The sequence below is a fragment of the Protopterus annectens genome, chromosome 1.part1, assembly GCF_019279795.1.
Source record: "Protopterus annectens isolate FY-2018-M chromosome 1.part1, PAN1.0, whole genome shotgun sequence".
Lineage (NCBI taxonomy): Eukaryota > Metazoa > Chordata > Ceratodontiformes > Protopteridae > Protopterus > Protopterus annectens.
In genome coordinates, this window is record NC_056726.1 from 341,448,659 (window position 1) to 341,462,067 (window position 13,409).

Sequence of the window (13,409 nt, forward strand, 5' to 3'; positions counted from 1 at the left end):
ACATATTTTAGCAGAATATAGTACCATTTCACCTGTCAGACCTAGACTGATGACCCTGATATATGACTTTGTAAAATCAAAACCACGCGTTGCCTCCAACTTTACTTGGGAACTACATGGGTCATGGCACATTGTTCTGCAACATTTTTAGAGAATAAGTTGATTTTGTTTTTGTTTACTGACTTGACAGACTATGATCAAAAAAGGTACAGGGGTACCTGTTATTCACCAACAGGACTGCTACACTGTTCTTGACCCCATTACACTGACAATCTAATTTGTGAAGCAAACTTCATTCAGTGAACTTGCATTCCAACTGTCCATCAGGTCTGACAGTGCCTGCATTGCATAGGTAGCCTGAAATCCGAATGTCACTTATGACTCATGCTGTTGTGCTATTTGCTGTGAGCAGCCTTTATGCACCCCTGTACTACTCTGCTTCTTAGAGCTCTTCTTCTACCCTTTTATCATTTTAATTTATCTAAAGAGAATTTTACTTTGTTATACACTTAAATATTAATATTTCAGATAAGCTGTTAGTAGAACTAGTTGCTGGTAGTAATGGTATTGGTAAGGTAGAGAGTAAGGGGCTAAGTGAAAAAAGGTATGTGATTAGTAAATGAAGAGGGACCAGGCCCATTATTGATATGCAGCAGAGCAAGACAGTAAAAACTTTAAAGACTACTAGTACCTACAGGGTCTATTTCACATTTATTTTGGTATTGTCACTATATGCAGATTTACTTAGATGGTATTAGTATTTTCAAGTGCTAAAACTGGTCATTATTTAAGTGGTTTCTTATGGATTGCACTGTCAAACTATGTTTGACCCTTAACTTTAATTTATTTTCCTTTTTGTTGGGGATGGTCACAAAATAAGCAGGGCAGGCCATATACACTTTTTCCCAGTCATTTATTCCATCTTGTCCTATGGGATTCCAAGGGTTATCAGGCTGTTCAAGAGATACAGTCACTGAGTCTACTCCTAATAGGGCATTGCTAGAACAGCTCTTAACAATAGCCATTCAGATAGCATCCTTATGAGATACCCAAACTCCCACTACTAGTTGATGAGTGGATGGTAAATAGGAAATACACCCCGGGGATCACTTCTATGTCTCTGCTCAATAGTGGCACAGGAAAATAACTTTCTTGGGTGGCGTAAGCCAGGAAACCTTGTTAGCTAGGCTTACGTAGGCCCTTGGGCTGATAGCCTAGTACCTACCTATGAAGCTATGAACTAGCTATTCCTGATGTGAAGGTATAGCAACTCCACTCTGAAGCTTCAACAGATGACAGAGCTCCATATTCTGCTACTCAAAATAAACCCAGTGACCCTCCAGAAAAAAATATCTACTGATTGTATCTACATCTGCATTCTTTCATTTACCACTCACAGCTTGTGATTATAGGTGAGGAGTGGAGTATAGGCTACCTGGTAAGGAAGAGTATTGTCTTCAAACTCAGTTCTCACTTTGACACAGACATTCATTTCAGTGCCTCTAAGATTATGACAACTGCCCTCATACACATGCAGGTCATAAACTGTCACTTAAGACTTTGAAGTATTAAACTTATGTACTAACAGCAGCTGTGCCCAACTTAAACACAGCAATCCACTTTTTTCCAGAAGATTGCAATGGTCCCAGATTTAAATAAGCAGATTAGACATCTTGTCAAGTCCTCTAAATCTAATTAAGAAACTAAATTAGCATCCCTAGCTAAGATAAATCACAAAGCATTCTTTAGTTTTGTCCAAAATCTAAAAGGGAATGTAAGCTTTGTGCAGAACTAGCTGTGGATGGTACCATTTATACTGAACCTGAGGACATCGCCAACCTGCTAGCAGACAGGTTTGGCGAAAACTTCACCCCCGTGTCCCCAACAATCATACACCATAACATACCCGCCACCAGTCCTCTATCTATTATCTCCAGACAGCAGGTCATAGCCACACTCTTCAAGGTCAAAAACACAGTCTCTTTGGGACCAGACAACATCCCAGGCTGCCTATTAAATGGTCTAAACCAGGAGTTAGTAGAACTACTGAGGATACTCTTCAATCTCAGTCTAAGCACTGGCTTTGTCCTAGCTGAGTGGAAACAGCAACCATAATCCCTTTGCACAAAGGGGGCCCCGCAACCGACCTTGGGAACAATAGACCCATAAGCCTAACCAGCCTTATCTGCAAGACCATGGAGAGAATCATCATGGACCTTATCAACAAGGATATAGGTGAACTTTAAACTCTTCATATGACCCAGTTTGGCTTCATTAAGGGCAGATCTTGCATGCTAAACATGGTGGACTTCTTCAAGAATGTCACCAAGACCCTGGCTGAAGGCAAAACAGTTTACACTGCTTGTCTCAGCCTAGCCAAGGCCTTTGACACAATCCCTCAATCAGGCATCATTGAGAAACTCACCCAGCTGGGAATTAACCCTTATGTCACTAGATGTTTGCCAGATGGCTCACAAACAGAACACGTACAAAACTGGGGATGCCAACTCTGCCAGGAGATTTGTTCCCAGTGGCGTTCCACAGGGATCCATGCTAGGCCCTCTACTGTTTGGCATCTATTTTTCAAAAGTCCAGACAAAAACAGATGGCCTATGGCTTACCAAGTTTGCTGATGACTGCAATCTGGGTGAAATCATTGAATCCCCCAAAGATGTCAACATACTACAAAATTGGCTTACCCAGACAAATGATTGGTGTCAAAGTCATGGACTTAAACTAAACTAAAAAAAATGCATCGTCATCCCCTTCAGCAAAGTAGAAACCTTGCTAATTACAGCATTAATAATATCCCCCTAAGTTCAAACCCAGTGGTGAGAGATTTAGGAATGCAAATTAATAGCAGCCTTAATTTTGATCATCAGGTGTCCACAGTAGTAAGGAAGGCTTTCTATGTTGCACACTTCATAAGCAGTGGTATAGCATCCAAAGCTAAGGAGAATATAACTCCCCTGTACTCGGCTCTCATTAGACCAATAATAGAATACAATGTTCTCTTCTGTACATACCTCACAAGACATCTGCAGCAGCTGGAGAGACCTCAGAGGTTTCTCACCAAGAAAATTCAAGGCCTACAACATGACCTATGCAGACAGACTGAAGGCCCCATCACTTTACTCAGTATCGTATAGACTGCCTACAGGCGACTTGTGCCTGGTCTACAGAGCAGTCTCAGACCCTGCTTTGATAAACTTGCTGCACATCTACAAATCCAGTGGAGCAAGATTCACTCATTACAGGAATCTTAACCTAGCCTGCGATATTAACAGGACATGCTGGAGAGGCAGATATGTCTCCTAGAGGTTGCAACTCCTCTGGGACAAACTCCCAATTCATGTAAAACAGAGCTCCTCAATGATCCTATTTAAGTGTAACCTGAACAATTGGATGGGAAACTGTAAATTTACTCCAGGGGTTTCACCTATGTCCCGCTTAGGCAGAGGCAGCAGATGCTGATCTTAGATATGTGTGTAAACATAGACTATATATCTTGGTCCAGGAACAAGGGTATAACATGGCTAGGTTTCTAGATGTCATAGGGCAATAGCCTAGTAACCTCCAATGATCCTATGAGCCTATGAAATTCAGTTTCATCTTCTTTAAAGGAAGAAATGTTGTATCTGGGGCTTAATGTTCAAAGCTTACAAAATAATAGTTCCCAACTGGCTAAAAAAAATTCTTCTAAAACGAAGAAAGGAACTTCCAAGCACTTTGAAATCAGTTTATTTAGCGCTTTCGTCAGCATCAATCAGCTGACTTCATCAGAATGACAATACATTGTCAGCCATTGACAGCCATTTTATATAAAAAAAATCAAGTCACATGACAATCCAATTAAACAATGAACAAATCTTAAAATTGCATCTAAAACAGTGCCCTGCCAGTTATATAAGCTGTTTTTAAAGCCATAATACCCTTCCTAATACTAAATAAAATTAAAAACGAATAACCACATGACAATACATGACAAAAAATATATATGTGTATAAATATATGAATTGTATAAAAGTATAGCAGCAAACATCCTGCAAGCCTAATATAACTACCAGAAATTTCAATAATAACACTGCCTGTTAATAGTAAAGAACCACCCTCTATTTTATTCTCTCTCCTTAGTCCATGTCTAGTTCCAATAAGCTTTTAATTTCAGAAAACTACTAAGACTCAATGCGTTATTTAGTCCCGGAAACTTGGTTGCATTTAGCCTAATTTGCCAAACCAGTTCCCTGAACTCTAAGTAATCTTCCCAGGGACCCACATGTATTTCTTCTGTAACTTTTTCAAGGACCAAAAACCTAAAAACATGTCCAGGAAACTGTTGAACATGTTTGAACAAGGCATTGTTGTTGTTACAATTTCTAATGTCTCTAAAATGCTCATAAATCCTGTCTTTAAAACATCTTTTGGTTTTCCCAACATAAAATCCTTGACAGTTACTACACAGGGCTGCATAAACTACTCCCCTACTGGTACAGCTATGCTTACCCAAAGGTCTAGCATAAATGTTGTTAATTTTAATGTTCATATCAGTACAAATCATACAACATTGTGCACAAAATCCGCACTTTTTAGTGCCGCCATGCTCCATAGATTTCACCAAGTTGCCCTGTTCCAATAAATTCTTGATGGTAACACCTCTCCTAAAAATAATATGAGGTGTGGACCCTACCTTGTCTACCACGTCCATCTGGGAAAAAAATGTACCAGTTTTTCTTAAGAATATCATGTATTTGTTGGTAGTCTTGTGAAAACCTGCTTACAAGGAAAGATAGAAGGCCTTAGATGAACCACCCTCTCTCTTAACTTGCTCGTCCCTGTTAGTATTTGAGGGAAAATACAACTATGAAGCACATAGTATTAATCAGTGGTCAGAAAAATTAGTTCAAAGCAGCTATTACAGAGCTCTGTTTTCTGTATTGCATACCATAACAACAATCTGGAAAATATGCTCATTGACATGCTTTATTGTCTTTCTGGTAGTAATGCACATCTTTATCAGTGAAACAGAGTAGATATAAATTTGTTCAAATACGAGAAAATAGTATTCCCAGAAGTGTGGATTATTATTCCTAGTTCCCTGAAATAATCAAACTGAGATACACCAAGTGCCAGAGTGATTAGATCTCAAAAGCCTATATTCTCAAAACAGAAGTAGCAGATATTGTCATACCTGACAGTGGTCCACAATACAAAAGTAATGAATTCAGAAGACTTGCCCATGATTGGGTATTCAAGCATAACATCCATCACATTTTAGTGCAATAAAGAGGGACAAGTGAAAGGAACTATCCATACAGTGAAGAATCTCATAGAAAAGTCATACAAAAGGTATAAGGATTGTTCTTTTCCAGTTTTGCAATGTATGGGGATACTCCACTACAAGGACTCAGTCTCTCACTGTCTCCACTATCAATGGATAGAAGAACAAGCAAATTGCCTGCTTCAAATGCATTACTGATTAATGAAAACAAAGACAAGGTAAATGAAATGTGGGAAATATATCATCAGAGACAGTAATACTGCTGTTAGAAAAACTTCAGAAGACCACCAGATTTACCAACTGGAGACAAAGTATGTACCAAAAGCTACAAACAAGTCTACAGCCTTAAGTTGGAAGGGTAGCCAGACTAGAATAATATATTGTTCAGAAAAGGAAACTAGAACAATATGTTGTTCAGAAAAGGAAGAAAGAAAGGTGTATAGAAGAGATCACAGGCATTTTTATATAAGACAAAACATTGAAGTTGAAGTTGCAGGAAGAAGAGGAATCAGTGTTATAACCGTTCATGTCAAGGAAAGCAGGGGCTTTGAATACTGTAATAGTTGAAAGCTGCAGAGAGAGAATCCTCAAATTGTGTGTTCAAGAAACGTTCTACCACAGAAAGAAATATCATAAAAGGAAGATCAAAGGTCCTTTGAAAGAAGTCCTTTTAAATGCTCTAGATATGGAAGACCACTGAAGAAACTACACAGCTATAGTGACTGTTCTATAGTTAAAACTAATTCTGAACACTAACTGTATTTATTTAAAATATCTTTGAATACATAGCCAATGGCATACTTGGCATTGTATCAAGTTTAATTTTAAATGATCAATGTAACAAAATAAATGTTACAACACAAGTATCTAAATATATATTTCAATCTTTAAAATGGGGGATATTGTGTATGGATTACATAGCGTTAATGCTCATGGGCTAGCTATGGTGATTTGCATATTATGTGGTACATGGTTCATCCGAGAAATCAGTTTAAATACATACTCCATGGAGACTACACTACATTCTCAGTGTCATTGTTTCATCTATTGTCCATTTGCCCTTTATAGTCCCCTGTAGTCAGAACACACTCTGTAGTCAACTTTCTAAATGATGGGGCCCACCTTCTGCAACATTTTAGTTTTCTCTCACCACTGGTGTGCAGTGCAACTTACCTGGCTTACCACTTTAATAGGCAGAGATTAGCATCTGGCCACATATCGTTGTCACTGCCTCAGTGTTTCATTTCTCAGACATAATGTATTTAGACTCACTGTCCCAGGGCTTTCTTTGAAACCAGCTAACATCATCTTGGAACAGGAGATATGAAATGTCCCATCAGCAGTTACAATAAGATAACCTGTAGTACTTTACTGTAACCTTAAAAAAAATACAGCTCTTAAGCCAAACTACTAAAATATATTAAGACATTATGATGTTCAGTACTTAGTGGTCTACATGCTTTACAGTGACAAATGTAGTAGCACAATTTTATACCCCCCCCCCCCATCCAGAATAAGGTGTGCAGTTGCTTTGGGGTTTTGATCTTCATGTTGCCAGCTCTTGTCACTTGCTTAATTAAACCACTGGTAATTCCCAGTCATTTAGCAGATGTGGGTTTTTCCACTGTGCAGGTTTCAAAATATGACCAATTGCAGCAAGATGATTAATCCATTTCTTCAGTCCTGATTCAAGATTAGTAGGTAGATAATGTGCACCAGCTGTAATATAATTTAGTCAATGTACTCAGCTGACCAAGACAACGAAGTCAGAGCTGGGCAACACGATACAAAACTCCAGTGGTATGGCATTTTTCCTGGCTGGGACTTTGATGGCTACATTGACTAGAAAGGTCCATTGTGAATGCACTGGCTGGCATTCTCTAAGTTTATATTTCACTCTGGATCCATCCCTTTTCATAAGGTTAAATTTTGTAGCATGCGAGTACATCAATGTCTGTTTAATGAGCTCAGTTCTGTGTCAATAAGACTTCACGTCAACTAAGGCACACTTGGAAATGTTAAGGCAGGTTGTATATGTAAGTTGAATGGTTCTGTGTACTTCCATTTGTTCTCCCTTTCACAGTGGTTGTGTGAAGGTTAAAGCTGGTATATTTAAATAGCAAATATTGTTGGGGTGTGGTTCTCCACATGGAGGACAGAGCGGAGCTTGTACCCCTGTAATATGTGTTTTACTAATGATTCTCTTCAGAGGACATCACATCTGCTATAAAGCTTGATGTTTTTGTTTTGATGCTTGGGGAAAGTTCGCATTTGCTGTATTGGGTTGTCAGGGACTGTCTTGATGAATGTGGTTAAATGTAGCAGGATTTACTTAGTGGTTCCACAATAAGATGGGATAGATCCTGCAACTGCCTAGATGGGCCAGATACTGACTACAGCCTATTGTTTCTCAAATACTCATACCTAGATCCATGGGCTGGCATCCAGTATTCATTATAAACAATCCGCAATATATTTTCTGGTATATAGGGAGCGTCAGTGATCTCTCTTAAGACTTGACTATCCTCACAACCACATTGGTGTCCACTGGTGCTCCTAATCTCTCCACATAACTCTTTACACTTTCCCAGGTAACAGATTTAGCTCTTGCCTATTAACACCTGTTATATATGAGATGCTTTCTGTTCCAAACTAGAATACAACTTATAAACATTTCCAAGTAGATATCTGAATATAGATGTAGCCTGCATTGCCAAGAAAAACAACATACTAACTACCTCAGAGTGGTCATTAATTGCAGATACCTGTAAAACATACCTTTCTCAAGACATCTTAGATGTTGCAGATCTGCTATGGCGATCAGTGACATCAACTAAGCAACAACCTGTTGCATTCCCCTGTGGTCTACCTCCACCTCTTCCATATCTTTAATTCAGTCATTATCCAGAGGCCTGGATGATTCCACAGTGGCATAGAAGCATTCTACAAGATACCTGAATCACTGGCTTTAGTTAATTTAATAAAGGCTGCAGGGATACCTATAATCTATACCATTCAGTTATCCAACTGGGAATGTACTTTTCACATCTTACTAACTCATCTGCATAGAGCATTAAAGGATTCTAGCCTGCATCCTAGCTTCTAACGAGGAGACTCTAATATATGCCATGACTAGGTGGTGTAATATAGATTCCTATATGTAAGCTCCCAAGTGCATAAACCCCATCTCCTTCTTTCATTTAGGTAGTCAGCAGCTGTTTCCTTACTTTCTTCCTGTTATCATTACATGCAAATTCTGAAGCTAATCCTTAAATCTTCCTGAGCAATACATATGCTATAGGACTTGGCAAATGGCATGACATAGAAGACCATGGGGCAAAATACAATTTTTACAGGCTTAAACCATATTAATGTGCACAGTGGAAGCTTCCTTCAGTTGTGGAACAAAATCATCAGGAACTACTTAAGGGTTTATACTTAAGTTGCAACATCTTAGTTTGAGTGATGCCATACTATACCCAGATACATAAGCAGCTTGTTTTTCCACACTAAGATAAAGGAAATGTTTCAACCTCTGTTGAGCCTTAGTAACTTTTCTATTGGCTCTAGATGCATTCAGCTTTGGTCCATATATATAAAAGAAGATATTCAACATTTGTAAATATGTTTTGCAGTCTTTATTTGGGGCTAGAAAAAATAGTTATCAGTGAATATTAGCAATCACCCCTTCAAATAGGAAGCACTGCCTTTGTAATCTGGATATGTGCCAGTAGCCTGGAGAACAGCTGTACCTCTACACAAGGAAGGGCCAACCACAGACAGTTACAGCTATAGGATTATCATCATCACCAGCTTCATTTGCAGGTGATGGAGTGCATCATCATGGACCTCATAAACAGGGACATGCTTAACCTACAATTTCTAGACTTAACTAATTTGGATTTGCAATAGGTAAACCATGGCTATTAAATCTAACTGATTTCTTTCGAAGAGTCAGAAAAGAACTAGATGGTTAACTGCATGCACACTGTTTACATCAATTTAGCTAAGGTTTTAACACTGTATCCCATTCTGAATCATTGGCAAACTGGTCCAGCTTAATATAATTCCCTTCATAACCTGCTAGATCCCCAACTGACTAACTACTAGAAGGGTGAGAGTCTGGCATAATGGTTAAGGTGTTTACCTTATGTACACAAAGTGCAGGGTCTGATTCTCACATGGGGTAATTGGCTAGGCTTAAAATAGCCCACAAGGGCAGTTAGCCTAGTACTAACCTACAAATACTTTTTGTGAAAGTAGCAGACTCTAAATCCAACTTCAGACCAGTGACAAGTGGAGTACCCAGGGTTCAGTCCTAGGTCCTCTCCTGTTTGGTATCTACTTCCCTGAAGTGCAGGCTAACACAGAAGGTCTTTGGTTAACAAATTTCGCAGATGACTGCAAACTAGGAGCCATAATCAAAACTCCTAATGATGGGGACATCCTACACAAGGGCCTCACTGAGACAGACGCATGGTGTCAAAGCCATGGCCTCAAGCTCAATACCAAAAAGTGCATTGTCATCCCTTTTGGTAAAAACTCTGTACCCATGAACTACCACATAGGTGGTAGTCTACTTAACACCGAAAGTGTGATAAGAGACCTTGGGATACAGGTGGACAGTAGTCTCTCCTTTGATAATCACATCGCCACAGTAGTCAGGAAATCCTTCTATGTGGCACACCTCATCACAAAAGGTTTTTCATCCAGGAAAAAAGAGGTCATTGTTCCCCTCTACTCATCACTCATTAGACCCATTATAGAATACAACGCCCCTTTTGGTATGTACCTCACAAGACATCTAAAACAACTAGAAAGGTAGCAGAAATTCCTCACAAAGAGGATTACCGGCCTCAAACAGATGCCCTACACAGACCGTCTCAAAAAACTCCAGCTTTACTCTGTTGCATATCGCCTACTCAGAGGCGATCTCTACCTAACATACAAAGCTATGTCAAACCCAGAGCTGTTGGACATGCTCCACTTAAAGAAATCCCAATCCCACCGAGCTACATGCTCTAGGGACCTAAACCTTGTCACCACAATAAACAGAACATGTTGGAGGGATAGATTCCTGTCCCAGAGACTTCCCATACTCTGGAACAAACTACCTGTCTGTATCAAACAAAGCTCCTCATTAGCACTCTTCAAGAATATTCTTGATAATTGGATGGGAGATAGGAAATTCACCCCAGGGATCACTTCTGTGGCTCTGCTTGACAGGAGCACAGGAAAATAATTTTCTTGGGTGGCAAAAGCCAGAGTACCGTTTGGCTAGGCTTATATAGGCCTTAGGGCCAATAGCCTAGTACCTACCTATGAACCTATGAACCTAAGACACTATTATTACAGTTAATGGTCATACCTTTCAGCCTCTTAGACCAAGAAATGTTGACAAAGCCATAAATAATGGGGGGGACAAAGGCCCAAATATAGGGACATGTTTTAAATATTACTCTTACAAACTTAGAAAGTTGATAAAATAACATGTTTTGCATTAGCATGAATTTTCTGAAGGGTATGAAGTCTGAAACCCAAATGTCTGCCATTATTTTTTTACTTCAGCCCTCAATGATTTGCTGGTGATTTGCCAGAAAACCACAAACGTGTTAGAAACAGACCAAAAACAGGAGGCAAAAATCTGGACATTGTACGAAAATCTGTACAGTTGAGATGTATGTTAATGCTATACTGTCCTCCAAGAGACCTTCCCTATCCTAAGGCTCTGTTTTGTGACAACATCTATTTGGCATCTGCTTCTATGATGTCCTCAGTTCCTGACTACTGGGTCAACTCTTAGCGTGTGTTGTCAATATGATAGTTACCAGGAGCAGATGACTTCCCAAAGGGTGCTATTATGCATTTCTTGGCATTTAGTTTTAGTGCATGGCTCTGATACTAGTTATTTGTCTGTGTCAGCCTTTCATATCAGTGGGGGATTCTATGACCGCTCCTAATTTGCAATTCTCTGCACATTTAGTCACCAAGAGGCCATTGACATTGACCTTGACTTCAGAGAAGTAAATGACAAAATGGAGCGATCCCTGAGGTATCATTGGATTTTGGCACCTCCCCAAAGAACACAATTACTAAAGCATAGTCTGAGATCTTCTTGAGATCACTGGTTTCTGCAAAAAGCATTGCTGGATAGTTTCAGGACTCTCAAAGCATGATAAAAGTGTCAGCAAAGCATGACTTACTGTTGTTTTTCTCCACTTTGTGAAATTATTTGTAAAAAAACATAATTTTCTTTTTAAAATATTTAATATATATATATTAAGGATGTCTCATGTACTGTATTGGACAGCTGACGGTCTCATATAAATCATTTACTTTTGATTAATGTCTGCTTAGCTACTGTCTGATAGCTTAATATACAATTCTCCTTAACATTTTCCAGACCCCTTTTTCCTTGTTCTACTGACATTGTTGCAGGGCCTGTAGTAAGCATTTAGAATTTACTAGGAGGCTGCTATTGTTAGATCCATAGTATTAGTATGCATTTCTCTAGTTTTTTTTATGTACTTGATTTCATTCAGTCATTTATTTACTTATTTTTATTTTATATCTTAATTGTTTTTTTTCTATGCAGAGAATGAAAATTGTCAACTTACAGGGATCTCAACAGCAGAGGTGTGAGCATGCCTGTTATGGACAAAGGCCACCAATGACCATGATGACAGTCCATTATATCTCAGCATACACAATTGACACTGTGCTATTTTAGGTTTCACTGTGTACTTCTTAATGTTATAATCTTATGTCACATGAACTGGGTGTATAGGAAATTTGGGCATAAGATATTCTGTCATTGTTATTTACATATTGTTTGGAATGGCATAAGCTAGAGTAAAATTATATAAACTTATTATCCACATGCTTACTCTTATTTCCCTTTCCTTTCTTCTTTCTTTTTACATTAGGCTTCCTAAAGTGGTTTCTTATGGGGAAACTAAGAAGTACTTCTGTTATTGTTCTGACTCATAATGACTACAGGTAAGGGAAATGGTTAACAAACATTTAAGAAAACTTGAGGTGGAATATGAGCTAGTTTGCTAAATTCTATTTCCCCAGATGTACATGGCAAACTTTTTCTACAGATTCCTTGCATTGAACGGTTAAATGGGTTGAAGTCAGAAGCTCCATATTTTTCATGGCCGCATACTGCAGGCAGGGACTATATAGAGAAAGCTGGGGACTATGACAGGAGTTTCTATCTTATCCTCTTTCTTTAGCAGGGATAAAAGAGGAGTTTGGAGGTTGTTGAGAATCCTTTGGCTCTTGAATAGCTGCCAGTGCATTTTTCATCCTCATGTTGGTGGTCCTTAACCCACAAGAGTTTGTCCTGGCCCAGAGATCAGTGCTGGAGCTTATACCCAGCAGAGGGTGGGGTTTGGCCAGCCTAATCACAGTAATGTCAGAGTGCAATAACTATCAAGGCCTTTGACTTCCTCATTAAAAGAATGTGAAATATTGGATGATGCACTCACCCTATGCATAGAGGTAGAATTCAGCAGAGGGTTAGATGGGCAAGCAGCCCAGGTAGTATGCCTGCAGGAGACCAAACTAAAGGTGTTGGAGGTGCATAAGCTAAAAAACAAGGATTTTCAAATTATTTATGGTGAACGTAAACCTGGGAGTGTGAAGAAAGGGGTAGTGATTATGGTTTCACAAATCTCTAGCTGTCAACATCAAACAAGGATTTTCAAATTATTTATGGTGAACGTAAACCTGGGAGTGTGAAGAAAGAGGTAGTGATTATGGTTTCGCAAATCTCTAGCTGTCAACATCAATAGAGTCAAGGACTGAGTAGATGGCTGATTTGGAAAGGGCACTTAATAAGGAGAACTGATTACTTGGTAATATTTATGCCCAGAATTGTGATGATGTGGAATGTTTTCAGAACTTCATCACTCTATGGCAGTATACTACTAGTCTAAATAAATTCTGTCTCTTAATGAGGGAGTTAATTGAATTTAACATTGAATGGTCAAACAGACAGGTTATTTAAAAAGGGCAATATAACAAGAAAAGTCAGGGATTGTTTAATTCCTGGATGACTCCTAATGAATGTGTAGATGTCTAGAGAATTGTTAATCTAGCAGTGCTGAAACTATCACTTTCTAGT